The 18107-nt window shown below is 45.6% G+C and overlaps 1 protein-coding gene across 2 annotated transcripts in view; it reads right to left on the bottom strand.

Moving 5' to 3' along the window:
• TERB2 (telomere repeat binding bouquet formation protein 2) overlaps window positions 1-18107 on the bottom strand; it is a 394925-nt gene that overhangs the window by 252370 nt on the left and 124448 nt on the right. The window lies entirely within an intron of this gene.

Below are 18107 nucleotides of genomic sequence, written 5' to 3'. Positions count from 1 at the left end.
CGGGGGGGTGGGGGGCACTGGCCTTGGGCGACCCCCAGGCACTCTGTGGGCTCTTTCAATCACAGAGAAATTGGACAGGCCCTTTGGTCGCAGTTTCGTTGTGATCAGGTTTTCAATGAACAGGTCAGTGGCGGGACCTTCCGATTTTTCTGGCACACCAAGAATACGTATGTTGTTGCGCCTCGTGCGACCCTCAGTCGTCCAGCTTATCTTCTGCAAACTTACAAAACGCCTGGAGCTCCTGGATTTCAGTCTGCAGATGCGAGGTATCTTCCACAAGGCTGGTCGAGGTGAGTTCCAGTTGTTTGACTTTTTCCCTGTATTTGGTGAGGTCAGCCCTGATCAGCGTCATTTCCGGTGAAAGAGTGTCCATTCGCTGTTCCATGGAGGTGCGCACTCCAGTAATGGCTTCCATTAAATCCTTTAGTGTGGGGTCCGGAGAGTCTTGTTACGTTCCTCCCTGCTGTTTGTCTCCAGCCCCTCTCCGCTCAGGTAAGTCCGTTTTTGGGCAGGTGTACTGGTCCAGTTTGCTCTGCTAGGTTGGTTTCACACCCTTCGCACCAGACATGTTTAGGATCGTGTTGGCACCCCAGTTCGGTGGTATACAGTATATTACTTCCACTGAGTTCAGGTCTACTTCGCCAAAGTGCAAACGTGTTTTCACAATTATTCACAGCCTGGGGAGGGGCAGCTGGGTTGAAGGCACACAGACGGCCGTCTTTATTGGTTTCTGTGGTGTTTCACACACTGTCCGTGGGTGTCAGGAGCCCCTTCAATCCAGGGAAGTCTCTGTTGTGCACTAGGAGCTTGCCTGAGCGCATGGGTCACAGGAGCCGGTGCAGCCGCCTATGATGAAAGGACAGCAGCTGTAGCGCAAGCGATTGAGTGGAAGGAGAGAGGGGGGTGGGGATTGAAGCGTTGCAGCCCCTCACCTCAGGAACAAATAAAGTGCTGTATTTCGAGAGCGTTGCTCTCCACTCACGATTTCAGGCCTTTCTGGGTCGTGTTGCTGCATGCGTCGGTCACCTCCACGCTCCCTTTCCCCCGCACCGCATCTGGACTGTGCCCTATCAGGTCGTCACCGGTGCACAGGGTCCGCGTTTTAGGGGGAAGCACTGATGAGTCTGGGCTTTGGCGGCAGAGTTTTGCGCGATGGTAGTGAGCGCAGCTCCGGCAGATTTCAATCCCCCCGAGGCGAGGGAGGGGGTCACGCCAGCCTGGTCAAATCCCGCAACGGCGTAATCACTACTCGAGGCCCCGGCTTCCGTGATCAGGAGGGCCTCAAATGTCGGTCGCCACAACTTCTTCCCTTGACGTTTGATTGACTTCGGGCTAACTGTGTTGCGCACCGCTACTCCTCTGGTGTGTGAATCTGGCACTGGAGGTTCGGATTAGTGTGGTGGATTGACTGTGTGGGGAGGGGGTTACGGAGACACTCTTAGAAGGCAGCCATACTGGATCGCCGCAAAACCATGCCCCGAATTTTTACATTTTTAAGTCGGGTTTAGCATCTAAAAGATCAAAGGGCCAATTGCAGATATCTGTTTGCGTGAGAAGCAAGAAAAGCCAAAAGTTTAAGGGTTACCGCAATGAAGTGTGGTTCAGCTACATGGGGTCGATTGGGTCCGGTTACAGCTTACCCTCAGAAGAAATTTTGAGGAACGGTTGCTGAAAAGGTAAAGTTCAGCGGTGCAAGCCTGATGACTTTGTCAGAGGAGGAGGTCTCATAGTCGGGGAGTCGCCAGACAGAGAGGCAGGAAAAAGGTCTACATTCGCACATTTTTAGAAACTGAAAATCTCCAGCGGGAGGAAGGTGAAGGCTGTAGTCAGTGAGGCTGGATACTGTTTCTTGGAGGTCTGGCGGAACAGGATTTTTTGCAGCAGAGAAGAAGGTAGTGGGAGCTACCATGAAGTCAGGCCAACCAGCAAAGCACCTCAGGCGGATCGGCAAGCAGGAAGGTCCCACTATTCTGCCGGTTCTCTAGCCAATTCTTTGAGAATTTTTTTTAAGTTGCAAGTTTTGGCTGGAGGAGCACTTTTAGCACCACTTCTAAGGGTCCAGGACTGGTTGGGCACCACTTTGGGTCAGGATTCCCTTCACATTGTCCAGGGTTCAACAACTCTGGAATGTCCCTATAGCTCACACAGGAGGTCAGACAACTAGCCTTTGGAGTCACTGGTAGTACTGTAATCAAGCAGCAAGGTACACCTCAAGCAGCAGTTAAGTCCTCCATGGGCACAAGGCAAGCTTCAAGCAGCAGGACAATCCTCTGGGGTACAAAGCCGACCTCAAGCAGCAGAGCAGTCCCCTGGTAGCAGCTACCTGTTCCCAATCAAATGTTAGCAGTTATTAAATGTAATAAGTTAAAGAACTACTTAACATCCCAACAGCACCCCCCACTCACTCCCCCCCCCCCAGACAGAAGCAAGGATCTGGCCAATTATTTTGAGTCTAAAATCCTGCGGATACTGGACTCCCTTCCTACTGTCAGTCCCCCTCCCACCCTGGCCTCAGCGGACGAAAACAACAGCCCACAGCTGGAGACTTTTAGATCAGTTTCCCTCACCGAGGTGACGTCCACCCTAGAGAAAATGAAAAGCGGTTCCCCCCTTGACCCAGCCCCAGCCAGATTCCTTAAAAAGGTATCCTCCACCATAGCCCCTATCATCAGGGACCTTATCAACTCTTCCCTCGCTGGTGGAACGGTACCCCCCAACTGGAAGAACGCAGTCGTGAAGGCTTTGCTGAAAAAGCCCCAACTGAACCCGGACGACATGTCCAACTACAGACCGATCTCACTGCTCCCTTGTATCAGTAAGATGGCTGAAAAACTAGTCAACTCGCAACTATCCCAATTTCTCGAGACAAACAACATCTTGCGCCAATCTCAAACTGGGTTCCGACCCGGCCATGGCACGGACACTGCACTCCTCTCTGTTATCGAGGAGGCAAGGTGTATCCTAGATTCAGGGGGATCAGTGGCAGTGATCCTCCTGGATCTTAGCGCCGCCTTTGACACGGTGGACCACCGTGTCCTATTACACCGCCTGGCCAAGGCAGGAATTGTGGGTACAGCGCGAGCGTGGATCGAATCCTTTCTCTCCCATCGATCCTTTCAGGTGTGGGACGGCAACTCCCGGTCAGATCCTCTTCCACTGAAGAACGGAGTTCCCCAGGGGTCGTCACTCAGCCCCACCCTGTTTAATGTCTATATGGCTCCCCTGGAAGACGTAGTGGCCCCCTACGGTATAAAAATAATCAACTACGCTGACGACACCCAACTTGTCGTCTCCCTGTCCCACCTGGATAACCACCCTGACAGCTTGCTGCACTGCCTCCAGGACATTCATACCTGGATGTGTGACTCGGCCTTGAAGCTGAACGGCGCTAAGACCGAGATCATGCTCCTGGGCAATAAATGGACTACCTTCCCACCCACATCTTGGCCCGACACTTTCGGCGAAATCCCCTCTCCTAGAAATGAAATCAAAACTCTAGGAGTTTGGTTGGAACCCGACCTTACCATGAAAACACAGGCAGCCAAGACAGCAGGCACCTGCTTCGGTCTCTTGCGGTCCGTACGCAAGACCCTGCCCCTTCTTCCCCTCCCATCCAGGAAATTACTTGTTCAGGGTCTTGTCCTGGCCCGACTCGATTATAGAAACGCTATCTATCTGGGGGCCCCGGAGTACACCCTGGACAAACTCCAACGCACCCAGAACGCGGCGGCCAGGCTCATTATGAATCTCTCCCCTAGAGTGTCAGCTAAGCCTGCCCTCAAAACTCTACACTGGCTCCCTGTTCGCCAACGAGTAGAGTTCAAGGCCCTATGTACCACCCACAAGCTCATCAATGGAGCTGGCCCTGCCGCGCTTAAAAATATGGTTACCCCATATAAAGCCTCAAGACCCCTTCGCTCCGACGCCGAACATCTTGCTACGGTGCCCAAATTCAGGAAGGCTCGCACCGGCGGTCGCCGCTTTTCGGTCAAAGCTGCCACAGCTTGGAACTCACTCCCTCTCAGTCTACGCCTGGAACCCTCCTACATGGTCTTCCGTAAGAAACTTAAAACCCTCCTGTTCCCCAAATAAGACACTCCCTCCTCCTCCTTCAGGATCTTAATAGGTTGAATAGCGCGGGGATGCCTACGGGTCACCAGGCGCTCTAGAAATCGCAAAATAAATAAATAAATAAGTTAACCCAATGTTATCCTATGGAAGAGGTAGGCCTAACAGTAGTGAAACATGAATCTGGGTGTTTTTCACGATCAGCACAAGTAAAACCTAAAAACACATGTCCTACCTTTTTTAATCAATGCACCCTGCCTCCTTGGCTGTTCAGGGCCTACCTTAGGGGTGACTTATATGTATTACAAAAGGGAGGTATAGGCCTGGCCACTGGTTTATTTTCCCAGTTGTAACGGACAGTTTAAAACTGCACACTCGCTACAAAGGCAAACCTGACATATGTTTTAAAGGGCTGCTTAAGTGGGTGGCACAATAAGTACTGCAGGCCTGCTAGTACCATTTAATTGACAGGTCCTGGGTAAGTAAATTAAATGCGCCAATTAGGTGTAGGCCAACTCTACCAGGTTTAAAGAGTAAGCACAAGCACTGGTTAGCAGTGCTAAAGTGCAGAGTCCTAATGCCAACAAATACGGAATTCAGAAACAGGAGGGAAGAGGGCAAAAAGTTTAGGTTAAGACTACACCAAGGCTATCACGTCTAACAGTCGCATCTCATCAGCCACCTTCCTGAACACATGTGCTTCCCCATCCCATGAAGCCTTTCATGGAGCCATCAACTCCCGCCAACTACAGACCTATCTCCCTTCTACCATTACCATCCGAAGCAGGGATGTGGAATTCAATAAAATATCTACTAGTCCATGGGGCAAGATGCTTCATAAATCTACTTGTCGTGTAACAAAATCCACTAGTCCCTTTGGTGCCATGTACTGCGGCGACAAAATATGGCAGCAATCTCATTTTATAAGAGCTCTGATATAGCCTCTCTTATTATGCCAGAGCTCATACAATAGTAGTGTCCAAACACTTGAAATCCCCTTATGTTGCCACGTTTTTGCAGATCTATATACTGGGGATGAAGGTAGTGGTAAGCAATAGTTAAAGGGTTAGAAATAATGCCCTTTTGAGTCTGTGCAAACCTATTAACTTGCATGGTTTAAATGTTTTCAACAACTCTTCTCTAATTTTTTCCAATACTGAGAAATGTTGGAAATTTACTCCTGTCAATAGCAGATGTAAACCTTCTTCCTGAGTTGGGGAAAAAAGTAGTTGGAGGGAAAGTGAACTTGCAAACACTCAGATTTTTGCATGAGCAAATCTACACATGCTTATTTGCTCATGCTAAAATGCAGTTTACAAATTTTCTAGGAGTACTATTTCTTGTCCTACTTCTGTAAATTCTTGGGAATTCACGAAAGCTGTATAGCTGCACTTAATGCAAGGACATATACCATGGGTGCACTTTTTAGACTTTCTTTAATATTTGGGCCCCTCTTTTTGTCTGGCGTTGACCATGACCTTTTGTATTAATAAAAATTCTGTCTCTCTCTCTCTCTATCAGCTGGCTTCACTGTGAGTGACAGCATTCTGCTCTTTCACAAGGAGCATATCGGCACACACAGTTTTGTTCAGTGCCTGTAACTACTGTGGCAGTGTGTGCTTTTTGAGTCCCAATGTCTCTCTCTCTCTCTCTCTCGATCGGCTGGTTTCACTGTGAGTGACAGCATTCTGCTCTTTCACAAGGAGCATATCGGCACACACAGTTTTGTTCAGTGCCTGTAACTACTGTGGAAGTGTGTGCTTTTTGAGTCCCAATTTTTTTTTGCTTTTCCCAATGTGTTTTTTTTATAATGGTGAGGGCCCGGCAGCTCCACACCAATAAGGTTTTTAAAAAACCATGCCAAAACAATTCACACATTGACAACACTGAAAAGCTGACCACCAATTTCAGACCTTCTGGCTTTGCCAATGCTTGTTTGTTTTTTTATAATCTTATTGAAACTGGTTCCACTGATTTTCCATTATGAATATTTTTGGGAAATACTAGCATTCATCATCACATGTTACTAAATGATGCTGCCAAGAAATGGTACTTGAAATTTTACAGTAGTTTAGCTAAATGTTTACCTGCTTTCATTTTTTTATGTACATTTTATTTTAAAAGCAAAGAATCAGCGATCTTGCTTTCAAGCTTCTGCAAATATTTGCATCAAATCAGAGAGCATTCTGGGAGCATTATACATATCCTCATATTACTAAACTTTCAAAATGTGTATATACATTTTTATACTGGAATCACTGTCAGTAGTGCAGTCACAGCTTACAACATTTACTTAGAGCACTCAACCTAATAATAAAGGCTTTCAATTAATGAATAAATACAAGTTAGAGCAGCATTAACATATGGACAAAAATATTACCTTAACTGCAGACAGTGCCCTTCCCTGATCCATAATGTGGTACTGCAAACTGGCAGCCAAAGGGTTTGTGCCACAGGGGGTTGGGCCTACTTGTACCAAGGACAAAATACACATGAAAACTTGTTGCCCTTGACCCCAAACAATATGTCCTGAGCGTCGAGCTATAGGAATTCCACATCCCTGCAAAGTCCTAAAGATGCTCATCAACAAACACCTCTCCATCTATTTCAGCAACCATCAAGTCCTCAACGTCACCCAGTCTGGCGACACAATCACAACACAGTAACAGCCCACATCACCTCCACAGACGACATCTGCATGATCCTGGACAAGAGACATGGCAGCTCCCGTCCTCTTGGATCTCTCTGCAACATTTGATACTATATCTGTATCCCACCCTATCCTCATGCAACACCTGCAAGTGAGTGGAATCCAAGGATCTGCCCTTCGTTGGATCTGCTCCTCCCTAACTGGTAGAAAACAGTCAGCCGTCCTTGTCGTCTTCTCTTCAAATGCATACAACCTCATCTGTGAAGTTCAACAAGGTTCCTCTCTTAGCCTGACCCTCTTCAAAGTGTACATGATCCCACTTGCAAGCACCATTCGCTCCCACGGCATCGACGTCCTCTCCTACGCTGATGATACCCATCTCATATTTTCCCTCTCAGACAAGACCTCGCACATTTAGAGCAAGGTCACTGCCTACATGAAAGAAGTGGCCAACTAGATTAAGGTCAACTGTCTCGAACTAAACACCAATAAAAACAAGTTGTGATCTTCGGCAAAAACACCTCATCATGGGACTCCACCTGGTGGCTGGCTGAAGACCCAAAACAAGCCCCACCACCCACGGCAAGCACCTCGGGATCGTCATCAACAGAAAACTTGATATGATTACAAAAGTCCACGTTGTGACACTTTCCTGAAGATGCAGAGAAATAATTTCAAATGATCCCGGCCAACACCTGCAAAATCATTTTACATGCCCTCATCATAAGCAATGCCAGTTTTACCAAACAACCATTCAGACAACTGTAAACTATTCAGCACTCAGCAGCCAGAATCACTCTCAACCACCCACGCTGCACACACAGCTCACCACACCTAAAGGAACTCACTGGCTCCGTATACACAAACAAGCATATTTCAAAATCCTCACTCACACATACAAAGCACTACACAACACTGGTCCTGCCCACCTCAATAGCCAGATCTCATTTCACATACCCACCAGACACCTACGCTTGGCTAGACTCGTACATGTACACAAGCACTCCTACATGCACACATTCCAAGCATATGCAGAAACCAGATCCAACAGTCAGGCCTGCTCCTTCACCTCCACTCCTATAGTGTGGAATGATTGGGCATTACACATCAGAGCCTCCTCCTCAAATCTTCAATTCCGCAGGAAGCAGAAGATCTGACTTTTCGAACAGCCCCACCCACCCGCCCTAGACAAGACTAGCCCACACATGCCCAGCACCAGGAAACCCTCCATGGTGATTGCGCGTCTTAAAAAATCCTTATACCATAACAGACATGGTACTCCTTCAAAAACGTGGCCAACTGAGAGAATGTGGGCAAACGGCTAGAGCTGGAGACCTTGGAGCTGGGGAATCGGGTTCGAGTCTCAGCTCCACATAAAAAAAAGTCCCATCAGCCAAACTAGAGGCTGCCCTGCTCTACTTCGAGTCAGGGGAAGCACCATACTTTCAAAAGTTGGGCATACACTGGCTCCACAGTGGAAATGCCTTTGTATTTTTTTTACAGTTTGGGACCCCCAGGTAAAACCTGGCAGTCCCAATCAAGAAACCAAAGAAATGATCCCCAAATACTGGGAGAAAAATCTGAGCATGGAAAGGACATTTATTGTTTTAAAAAACAACAAACTCCTGTTTTCATTGTTTGTTCTTGAAAAACAAAAAACTTTGCTGAGTTGGCCCTTTAAACATGCCACCTACTCAACAACGTCTTCGTGCTAATGGCTTGTTGGGACAACAATGCTGCCTGCATAGTGTATAGTGGTGTTATCCTGCAGTGAGTGCCCAACTGAGTATCTGATATAATGTTTTTGATTTTGGTCCCAGGCTAATCTAGCATGTTTGTGTGTGTGAGATGGACTAGGCCTGTTCCTTGACATGAGTGAGGCCTAGGACCTGTCCTGAACTTGGAGGGGAACACCAAGCATGGCACAGAATAATCACACCTTTTTGTGCCTCGGTTTTGGATGTTTCAAACTGGAGATGGCCCTACTGTGTGGAGCATCACACTACACAAAGCCTGTGTCTGGCAGATAGCCTAGAAAGGACATATGAAAGTAGAACCAACACAAAGCGATTATGTGAGCGCACTCTACAAAAAGATTGGGCACATGAAGAATAAGTTACTTACCTTAGGTAACACCTTATCTGGCAGAGACTCTAGCCACATATTCCTTACCTTAGAATTATCCCTAAGCATCAGACTGGATCTGGAACTTTTTTCGTGAACAGTACCCCTGGCATGGTTCGGCTCCGCGCGTCATCGTCATCTACGCCGGAGGTGACATGCGCAGTGCCTATATAGGCGCCACCGAAGTGCGCAGAATCAGTTTCTTTTCACGACTTTCCACGCCAGGAGCATGGAGCCACAAAGAACACTGACCACTAGTGTGTGAAACTAGGGTCCTAAAAAGGGAACAACCCTGTCCTAAAATCTGTTCGCATAACTGGGAGGAAGTGTGGAAATATGGATTTTTATGGTCGGTTATGTCCCCTATCTTGGACCCCAACGGTTTCATGTATAAGTCACAAGTACATGTAGGTTCCCTCCAGTTCCAGTTATGAAGACGTAAATACATGTGCGTCCACCGTCAACATGTCCTCTTTCAGATCCGCCATGAATGGGCCGGATATTCTATTCCTAAGTATGAAAGGCCACCGGCTTTATATGGTTCATTTATCCCATTTTACAGTCCAGGCGAGTAGGCCCTGATTCTGCCACCAAGCCTTTTCCTGCCTTCTGCCTCTGAAAGCTCCAGTCTGAGCCCGCATCTGTGACCATGAACTTTGTCTTACTGAAAACTGTATTTCACCTTCAAGATTATCTCCTCCGCCCCTCATCCGATGCATTCCTGTCTAGTAGTTTAGGTAAACATTCCTCCAACTACCGTGCAAAGGGGCCAGGCCTCGCTGCCCTCATGCAAGTAATTCATAAACCCTGTTACCATGGAATATTCCTACCCCCTCGCATCTAGTGTAGACACTTAGACGCTTGTACACGCACTAACAGTCAGTATAGTCAGTATAGAATAAGATTCTATCCTAAGAGACCTCTCTTTTTGGATAACACAGTTCTTTAAACATAGGATATTAGATATGATTTGGGATTAGGTTGACATAACCCCAGACTTTTGTCTCCACATGTAGAGCTAAATGTCAAGTCCCATTCTCCCCCTAGTTGCACGTCAAATCACACGTCATGCTGCTGCGCGCGCATCTCTGCCAAGTATTTTTGCTGACATTGCGAAATTCTTTCATGGAACCACCCATTTGTGACATCATACCTAATGACGTTCTTTAGTTACGCCTAGTTACACCCATTTTAGTTACGCATGTATGTCTTTATCTCTGTTATCAACTGTTACGCCTCCTGCATCTGTTTCACTGTAATGCCTCTTCTATAAAAATGATTACCTGTCAATAATGTATTGTCCCTTCCTTCCTGAACTTTCGTGGTGATGGAATAGAAGGCCCATAATTCGAATTATGTTCCTTTGTATAGGAATAAAGCCCGTTCCGAATCTCTAATACCACGGATTCTGCCTCTTATTTTACTGAGCTATTCTTATTAATTTTCCGCATCAAATTAAGTACCGGTAATTAAATTATTTACCACATATATGGCGCCCGAATAGGGACACTTTCTCATCTCACGCGCCGGAGGTGCGTTGCAGACCCGGTCTCCTGCCACAGCTGGACGGACAACAACGCGTACCCACAGGATTTCCTGTATCTCCCTCCTGCCGAGCGGAGGTAACTGAGGCTGCGATCAACACCCAGACGAGGCGGTGAGAAGTGCGAAGTATCCCGACCAGAGCCTAGCTGAGAGAGCAAGATCCGAGGTATACAGAGGCCCACCAGGTTCCGAAGTTCCGAAGTTTCGAGTCGAGTCCAGTCCGGTCCGAGTCCAGTTCAGTTCAGTTCCGAGGCCTTCCGTTCCGAGCTACCCGGTGAGTACCATTGCCGGGGAGGCGTTCTGACGTGCACATAGGTTGTGCCGGTCAAGACGGGTTTGGGTACACAAATCCGGTCTGCACTGTTTCAGCAGTGTATCTGTACTGTTTAGCAGTATATCTAGTATGTCTAGTATATAATTCAGAATTACCTAGTTAGTGCCGAGTATTATGCTTAGTGACTAGTTCCCTAAATGGCCATCATTGTTGTTCATTATTATGTTAAATGTTAGATGTTTTAAATACGTTCTGCATATTGTGGTGTGAATGACTGTTCATTATTGTGTTTTGTTGTATTAAACGTGTTCAAAATTAGGTATCAGAGCAGTTCTCAATATGCCGCTCTTTTCGAAATTAAGACAGATCAAAACTAGAAAAGGGGTACTCGAAGAAGCTGTTCCCATTCCTCCTAGGGACACTCCAGGGTACTTCATGTATCATAAACATGGCCTAGACGCCATATTATTTCTTGATTTATGGGTAGACTACACCAAGGAATTACCAGAAAGTCAGAGGTGGCCCGCAGCTGGGACCTGGGATGCAGATTGCATCATGAAAGTAGAGGAAGAATTATGGAAAAAGAAAGCTAGACAATCACAGAAAGATGCCATTGAATTATGGCGTAAAGAATCATATAGACGTACAGAAAAAGCACTCAGACAGGAAGAGAAGAGTAAGGAGAATTCAAATAAAGTCCGAGAAAATCTATTAATTGAAGCAGGTACCCGAGCAAAAGCAGAACAAGTAGACAGACAAAGAAATGCCCTTATGAATGGTATGTATCCTCTTCTGGCCGAAGGGTTACCTAAGGCTACTCCGGAGATACCAAAAGACTTGCCACCTCCGTTGTTTCCGATAAAATCACATCCCAAAGGGCATCCCAGAACCGCAGAAGATTTTTTCCTTTCCTCTTATTTAGACGACGCAGCTCCCGAGTATGCTAATACTGCACCACATAGACCGCCTGCCGAGGGGGTTCAACGCCAAGACCCTCCGTCTGTACCTCCGCAACAACAAACTCCGACACAAGTTCCGGCAAGCACATCTGTTTCTACAGCTGTACCCACACCTATGGTTGCTATATCACGTTCAACGAATCCTTTCACATCCAGCACCCCAGGCGGTGCTACAGGAGGTACAACAAACATTTTTTCCACGCCACCCAGAGTAAATAAACTTTCCTTTCAAGAATTAGCCCACCAACGTACGCCCAAACTAGTAACTCCCGACATGCTTAAGGAACTTCTAGTAGATTGTAGATATGACCCTGTGCCCGGCAAAGAGGATGAAATGCTGCTGGCATCATTAAGTATCCGACGAGCTGCAATATATTTAGGGAGGCTACCAGGAATGACTACACATTTAGAAAATATATATCACTTTGTCCAGTCAGGGCGAGATTCTGAAAGTATTAATAGAGCCATGGAGTACCAGAAAGTGGAGATACAGGGGGAACTGTTACGTTTCCTCAAATTGTGTGATCAGAAATCAAGACAGACCAGGGGTAAATCCGGAAGAAATGCGAATTCTTACCACATGGAGTCGGAATATATCAGAGGGGAGACATGATAAACTACTAAGTATAGTAGCTATGTGCCGAAAGATCCGCAAAGAAGTAGAACGAATACACGAAGAAAGATTGGCGGTAGACCAGCCTGAACAAAACGAGGAGGAGGAAGAATTAGAACTGCCCACAGGACAGTTAGAAACCATGGCCTATGTAGGTAGAGGAAGATCTTGTAATAATACTAGATGCTTTACTGATCCGATACGTCCGATACGTCCAGAAAATAACAGAAATTTCCAAACCCCTATAATAAATATAAGGTCCCCCGAACATTCGTTCCAAGCCGCTGACAAATTACTCCGAGAACGAAGGGGTTATCATATACTCGATTCTATGGACGAACAAGAATTAGCCAGGTCAGCCGTTCACTGGGTTGACAGTCCCAGAAAATATAGTGATGATACACTAGCACACACGTTTTTGAACCTCACCCCAGATGAACAGCGTTTAGCTGGTATCTACATGATTCAACAACTCCTTATATTATATAAAAGCCAACACTCCGATCCTGGTCCCTTACCTGATATATTAACTAAATTACTCACGAATAAATGGAGAGGTTCAGGTACTGAGTTAATTAGAGAAATACTAGAATCTAGAAAGCAGTACATTCTTTTTGTATGCCCCGAACATGTCTCACTGCCCATCAAGGAAAGAACGACGTATTATATGGATAGACAGAATCCCTTACGCGAAGTCCACCCGATAAAAGGTGATGACAATCAGTTTAAACGTGTGTTTGTATACACACCCATATCTAAAATGGAACTATTAGAAATGAAGAAAGTGGTACCCAGTCATGACAAAGACCCAGCGGGTTTCCACCGTGAAATTAAAGACATGTTGCTCATGGGAGAGTATACCTATCCCGACATTATGAAAATATTAAAGGTATTAATGCCTGCGGGCATTTACGAAAAACTCAAAGAAAAGGATTGGGAGGTGGGAGACCAAAAGATAGATTGGACCGCATTAGAAAACGAAGAAACAGCTCGAGGTCCAGGTTTAGGGCTTGGGGAAAAGACCAAAATACTACCAGGTTTATTAGTACAGGTACTGCCACGTTTATTAACTACGAAAAAGGAAGACTGGGGTGCAATCTCAGCCTGTAAACAAAAGCAAGATGAAGACACTAGTGATTTTTATGCCCGATTCGAAAAATGTTTTGGTATAAATAGTGGAATAAAAGCAAGTAGCGAATCGTATCCACATCTGTTTGTGACAAAATTAGTTGAAAATGCCCTGCCCCAAGTTAAGAATAGAGTATTGAAATTCGAGAGTACCTGGCAAGGTAACACTCCGTCACAAATGTTACAAATGCTACAGTACCATCACAATAGAATTAGAGAGGAACAAGAACATGAACAAAGACGCATGAAAGACACGAAAATGAAAATGCTAGTTTCCCAGACAGTTCCAGCTGACGGTCATAAAAAGGGTATGACACAGTCCAGTGTTTCAGCAGGTTCTGTAAAAGGGACATGCAACTATTGTAAACAGCCAGGTCATTATGTACACGATTGTCCAGTTTTAAAACATAATATCGCCATAGGTAACAAAAAAGAAAGACCACGGCCACTTAGACAGGATCAGAACCAACAAGGAGCCCCGCAGCATGCACAGGCCATGCCAGCTCCGCAACAGTCTATGCCAGCTCCACCACCGCAGCCTATTGCTGCCACACCAACAACGACACGACAGATGTACCAGACCGCACAGTATGACTACCCTGATTATCAACGATACTCATGAAACAGCCTAGAGAGGGAAGTTGGCTTACCCCTTATCGAGGTCCCTGTAGATCAAGAAGGACCTTATGTACATAGTGAACTATTAGGCCAGGATAGAAAATTTTTACTTGATACAGGGGCAAGCCGAACAACCATAAAACGTAGTGAAGTTCCAGGGGCACCCCTCTCAGGCTCACAGAATATTTCCCTTGGTTTTTCAGGAAAACCTATCATTAACGAAGTATCACAGCCTCTTCCACTTACGATTGGTCCCTTGACACGAACTACAGATTTATTGCTTACTAAATCATGTCCAGAAAACCTGTTCGGTATAAAAACATTGAAAGCTCTAGGAGCTATAATATGTTGTTCTCCGGAAGGAGTAAGATTGTTTTTACGTGATTTCAAAGGGCACTATGTGTCCCGAGACATGGATCACCGACTGCAGACTTTACCCACACATTTATGGGCGCAAGGCCCTACAGATGTTGGTTGCATGAACATTACACCGTATCGAGTCACACTAAAGACAGGAGTGGTACTACCACGAATGCGACAATACAAGTTACCCCCAAATGCTGTAGTGGCTTTACTGCAAATCATTGACTAGCTTATTACCCAAGGAGTGGTTGTGGAAACCGACTCCAATGTATGTAATTCCCCGATAATTCCGATCCTTAAACGAACTGATCCAAAAGCCCCGCCAGTATATCGATTGGTTATTGATCTGCGCGAATTAAATAAATGTATTGTACCACAATACCCCGTAGTCCCAGACATTTCTTCATTACTGACAGCCATTGATTCCGAAGCAACATTCTTTACTGTAATTGATCTCAAGAATGCCTTTTTCAGCGTCCCAATAGATCCGGAAAGCCAATACTTGTTCGGATTTAGTTTAAATGGACGAAGCTTTAAATTCACACGCGCACCTCAAGGATTCACAGAAAGCCCCAGCATCTATAGCCAAGCACTGAAAAGAGAACTTGACAGTATCCACATGCCAGTCAACACTGCCCTGCTTCAATATGTCGATGATCTGCTGATCACCGCTAGAAGCGAAACTGAATGTGAAAAAGCTTCACTGACGGTTTTACAATTTTTGGCCGAAAAGGGGCACAAGGTGTCCCCTTCTAAGCTGCAATTCTGTGTCGAGCGAGTTGTTTACCTTGGGCACTCGCTGTCCAAGGAGGGAAGGCAGCTTACGTCAGATCGCATCCAGTTAATTGCTAACATGCCAATACCCAAGACACAAAAGGAGGTACGGGCTTTTATAGGCCTCACTTCATATTGTAGGCAGTGGATCCCTCAGTATGCATTTCTAGCAAAACCACTTATTCAGTTGACAACACAGGAGGCGGCCACATCGACTGTCCTCCCTTGGACTCAGGAACATACACAAGCTTTTGAAAGCCTAAAGAAAGCTTTATGTCAAGCACCTGTCCTAGCAACACCATGTTACAATAAACAGTTTACACTCTTTGTTACAGAACGCGAAGGTACTGCTTTGTCAGTACTCACACAGGAACAAGCAGGATCACACAAACCATGTGCTTATTTTTCTAGTACATTAGATCCCGTAGCTCAGGCTCTGCCTGCGTGCCTGAAATCAGTGGCAGCGACAGCTTTAGCAATCAGACAAAGCGATGCCATAGTGTTAGGACATCAATTGACAGTACAAGTACCCCACGCAGTAGAGGTTCTCTTGAACCGCACACAAACACAACACTTGACTATAGCGAGACTCACCGGTTACGAATTAACATTGTTTCAGCCACATATAGAAATCAGACGTTGTAATACGTTAAATCCTGCCACACTTTTGCCAGTAAACGGAACAGACCCACTAGCACATGATTGTATTGAAGTTATTACTATCACGACGAAACCCAGACAAGACTTGACAGACGACCCATTGTCAGATCCAGACCTGACGTTGTATGTAGATGGTTCATGTATGAGAACAAGTACAGGAGAGTTAGTGGCCGCTTACGCAGTCACCACAGACACTGAAGTCATTGAAACAAATTGTATTAACACTTTGTCAGCTCAAGCAGCAGAGCTCATCGCTCTGACACAAGCCGGTATTCAAGCCACAAATAAGAAAGTCAACATATACACTGATTCACGTTATGCATTCGGAGTTGTACATGACTTCGGCGTACTGTGGCGAGAGAGAGGTTATTTAACTTCTCACGGTGCCCACATTCAGCACGGACCCCTCATTCATGCCTTATTAGATGCAATACATCTACCCACTGCAATATCAATTATGAAATGTAAAGCTCATACGAAAGTTACTAATATCATTTCCCAAGGCAATGACCTAGCTGACAGAACAGCTAAACATACTGCTCAGAATCAAACTCACACATCTGACATGACAAAGACAATAGTTCTGACACCAACACATTGCATGACGGTTAAGGATCCCGCTCTTGACGTAATTGACATACAGACACACGCTACACCAGAAGAAATAAAGAAATGGACTGAATTAGGAGGGATCCAAACGAATCAAGGATGGATGACGAAGGAGAAGTCTGTATGGTTTCTTCCCGACTCAATGGTCCAAGTCATCATTAATACAATACATAGTCCAGCGCACCTAGGAGAAAAGGCTATGCTAGACAGCATTCAACACATTTGGTTCAACAAACATTTACGAGCAGCAGCTAAACAAAAAGTTCGTACCTGTATGATCTGTTGTCAGTTTAACCCAGGTAAAAGCATTCCCGTAGAACAGGGTGGATTTCAGCCTCCTGATCACCCTTTTGAAGTCCTCCAGATGGATTATATCCAGATGGAACGATGTCGAGGATTCAAATATGTTCTTGTAGTTGTTTGTGCTCTTTCCCGTTGGACAGAAGCATACCCGGTTTCAGATTACACTGCCCCGACTACTGCCAAACAGTTGGTTCGAGAATTCTTCCCACGGTACGGTTTACCACGTGTTATCTACTCAGATAACGGCCAGCCGTTCTCATCCGAACTAATGAAACACGTTTCACTTCTGTTAGGCTATCAATGGAGATTTCACTGTGTCCGACACCCCGAGGCAGCAGGTCTCGTGGAACGACATAATCAAACTCTGAAAATTAGATTGTCCAAAATATGTAGACAGAAAGGTGTCGATTGGGTAGTAGCCTTACCAGTTGCACTCTTTTACATGAGAATGGTAGCACATTCTCGAACAGGGCTATCCCCGTATGAGGTGATCTTCGGTAGACCACCAAATATGTGGGGGACGCCTATACCACGCAAAATAACTGATGTTGACTGTAATATGCTGACAGATTACCTGGCTTCCTTGATGTCTGCACTACAATCTTGTCGTTCACAGGTAGCTGCAGCCTTTCCCGACAACACCGAGGTGAAACCCCATGACGTAGTTCCTGGGGACCTGGTGTTAGTGCGGAATTTTGACCGGAAGACTCAGCTGGATCCTAGGTGGAAATCGCCTCAACTTGTACTACTCACCACAAGGACAGCCGTGAAAATCGAGGGAAGAAAAGGATGGTTGCACTCGAGTCATATCAAGAAATTTTATGGACTACCATCCGATATAGAGACTAAACCCTGTATTTCCTCAAAGACAGACTCAAAGCTCCCCTTGGCTGAGCAACCGAACTCAGAAATCTATAAACTAAAATTACGGTCTAAGAAGTCAGACAATTTGATTGTTTAAGTCCTCTCCAAGGTGAATCGGTCGAATTTGTCTCTGACATGTATCCCCTAGACCTGAATAGAGAAAGAAACCGAAAAATGCAGTTGAAAAAACATGCGTACTGTAAATCACTGCGTAGTCATTGCACAGTGACGTTATTAATTTTGTTTTTCTTATGTCTTTTAATAATCGCTGCAAGTATATTGTTGCACATATATTATCCTATTTCTAAACATGTTTACAATGTTACTGCTGAACATTCTTTTAGTGAATTACCCCCGCATGAGTTGTCATATAGATTTGCGCTGCGCAATAACACTTTTATTAGTATGTTACATCATTCCCATCAGACTAGCAATGCTACAAATTGTTGGATATGTGGCCGACTCCCTCCCTATCAGAACTATAAGGGAGTTTTGCCCCTCTTTCCATATCCGTTCACACACAATGGCTCCTGTGGAGCATGGTTTAGTTTAATT

Source organism: Triturus cristatus, chromosome 3_1 (genome assembly GCF_964204655.1).
Source record: "Triturus cristatus chromosome 3_1, aTriCri1.1, whole genome shotgun sequence".
Classification (NCBI taxonomy): domain Eukaryota; kingdom Metazoa; phylum Chordata; class Amphibia; order Caudata; family Salamandridae; genus Triturus; species Triturus cristatus.
Note: the sequence above shows the minus strand (reverse complement) of the source record. Positions and strands in the feature narration are given on the sequence as shown.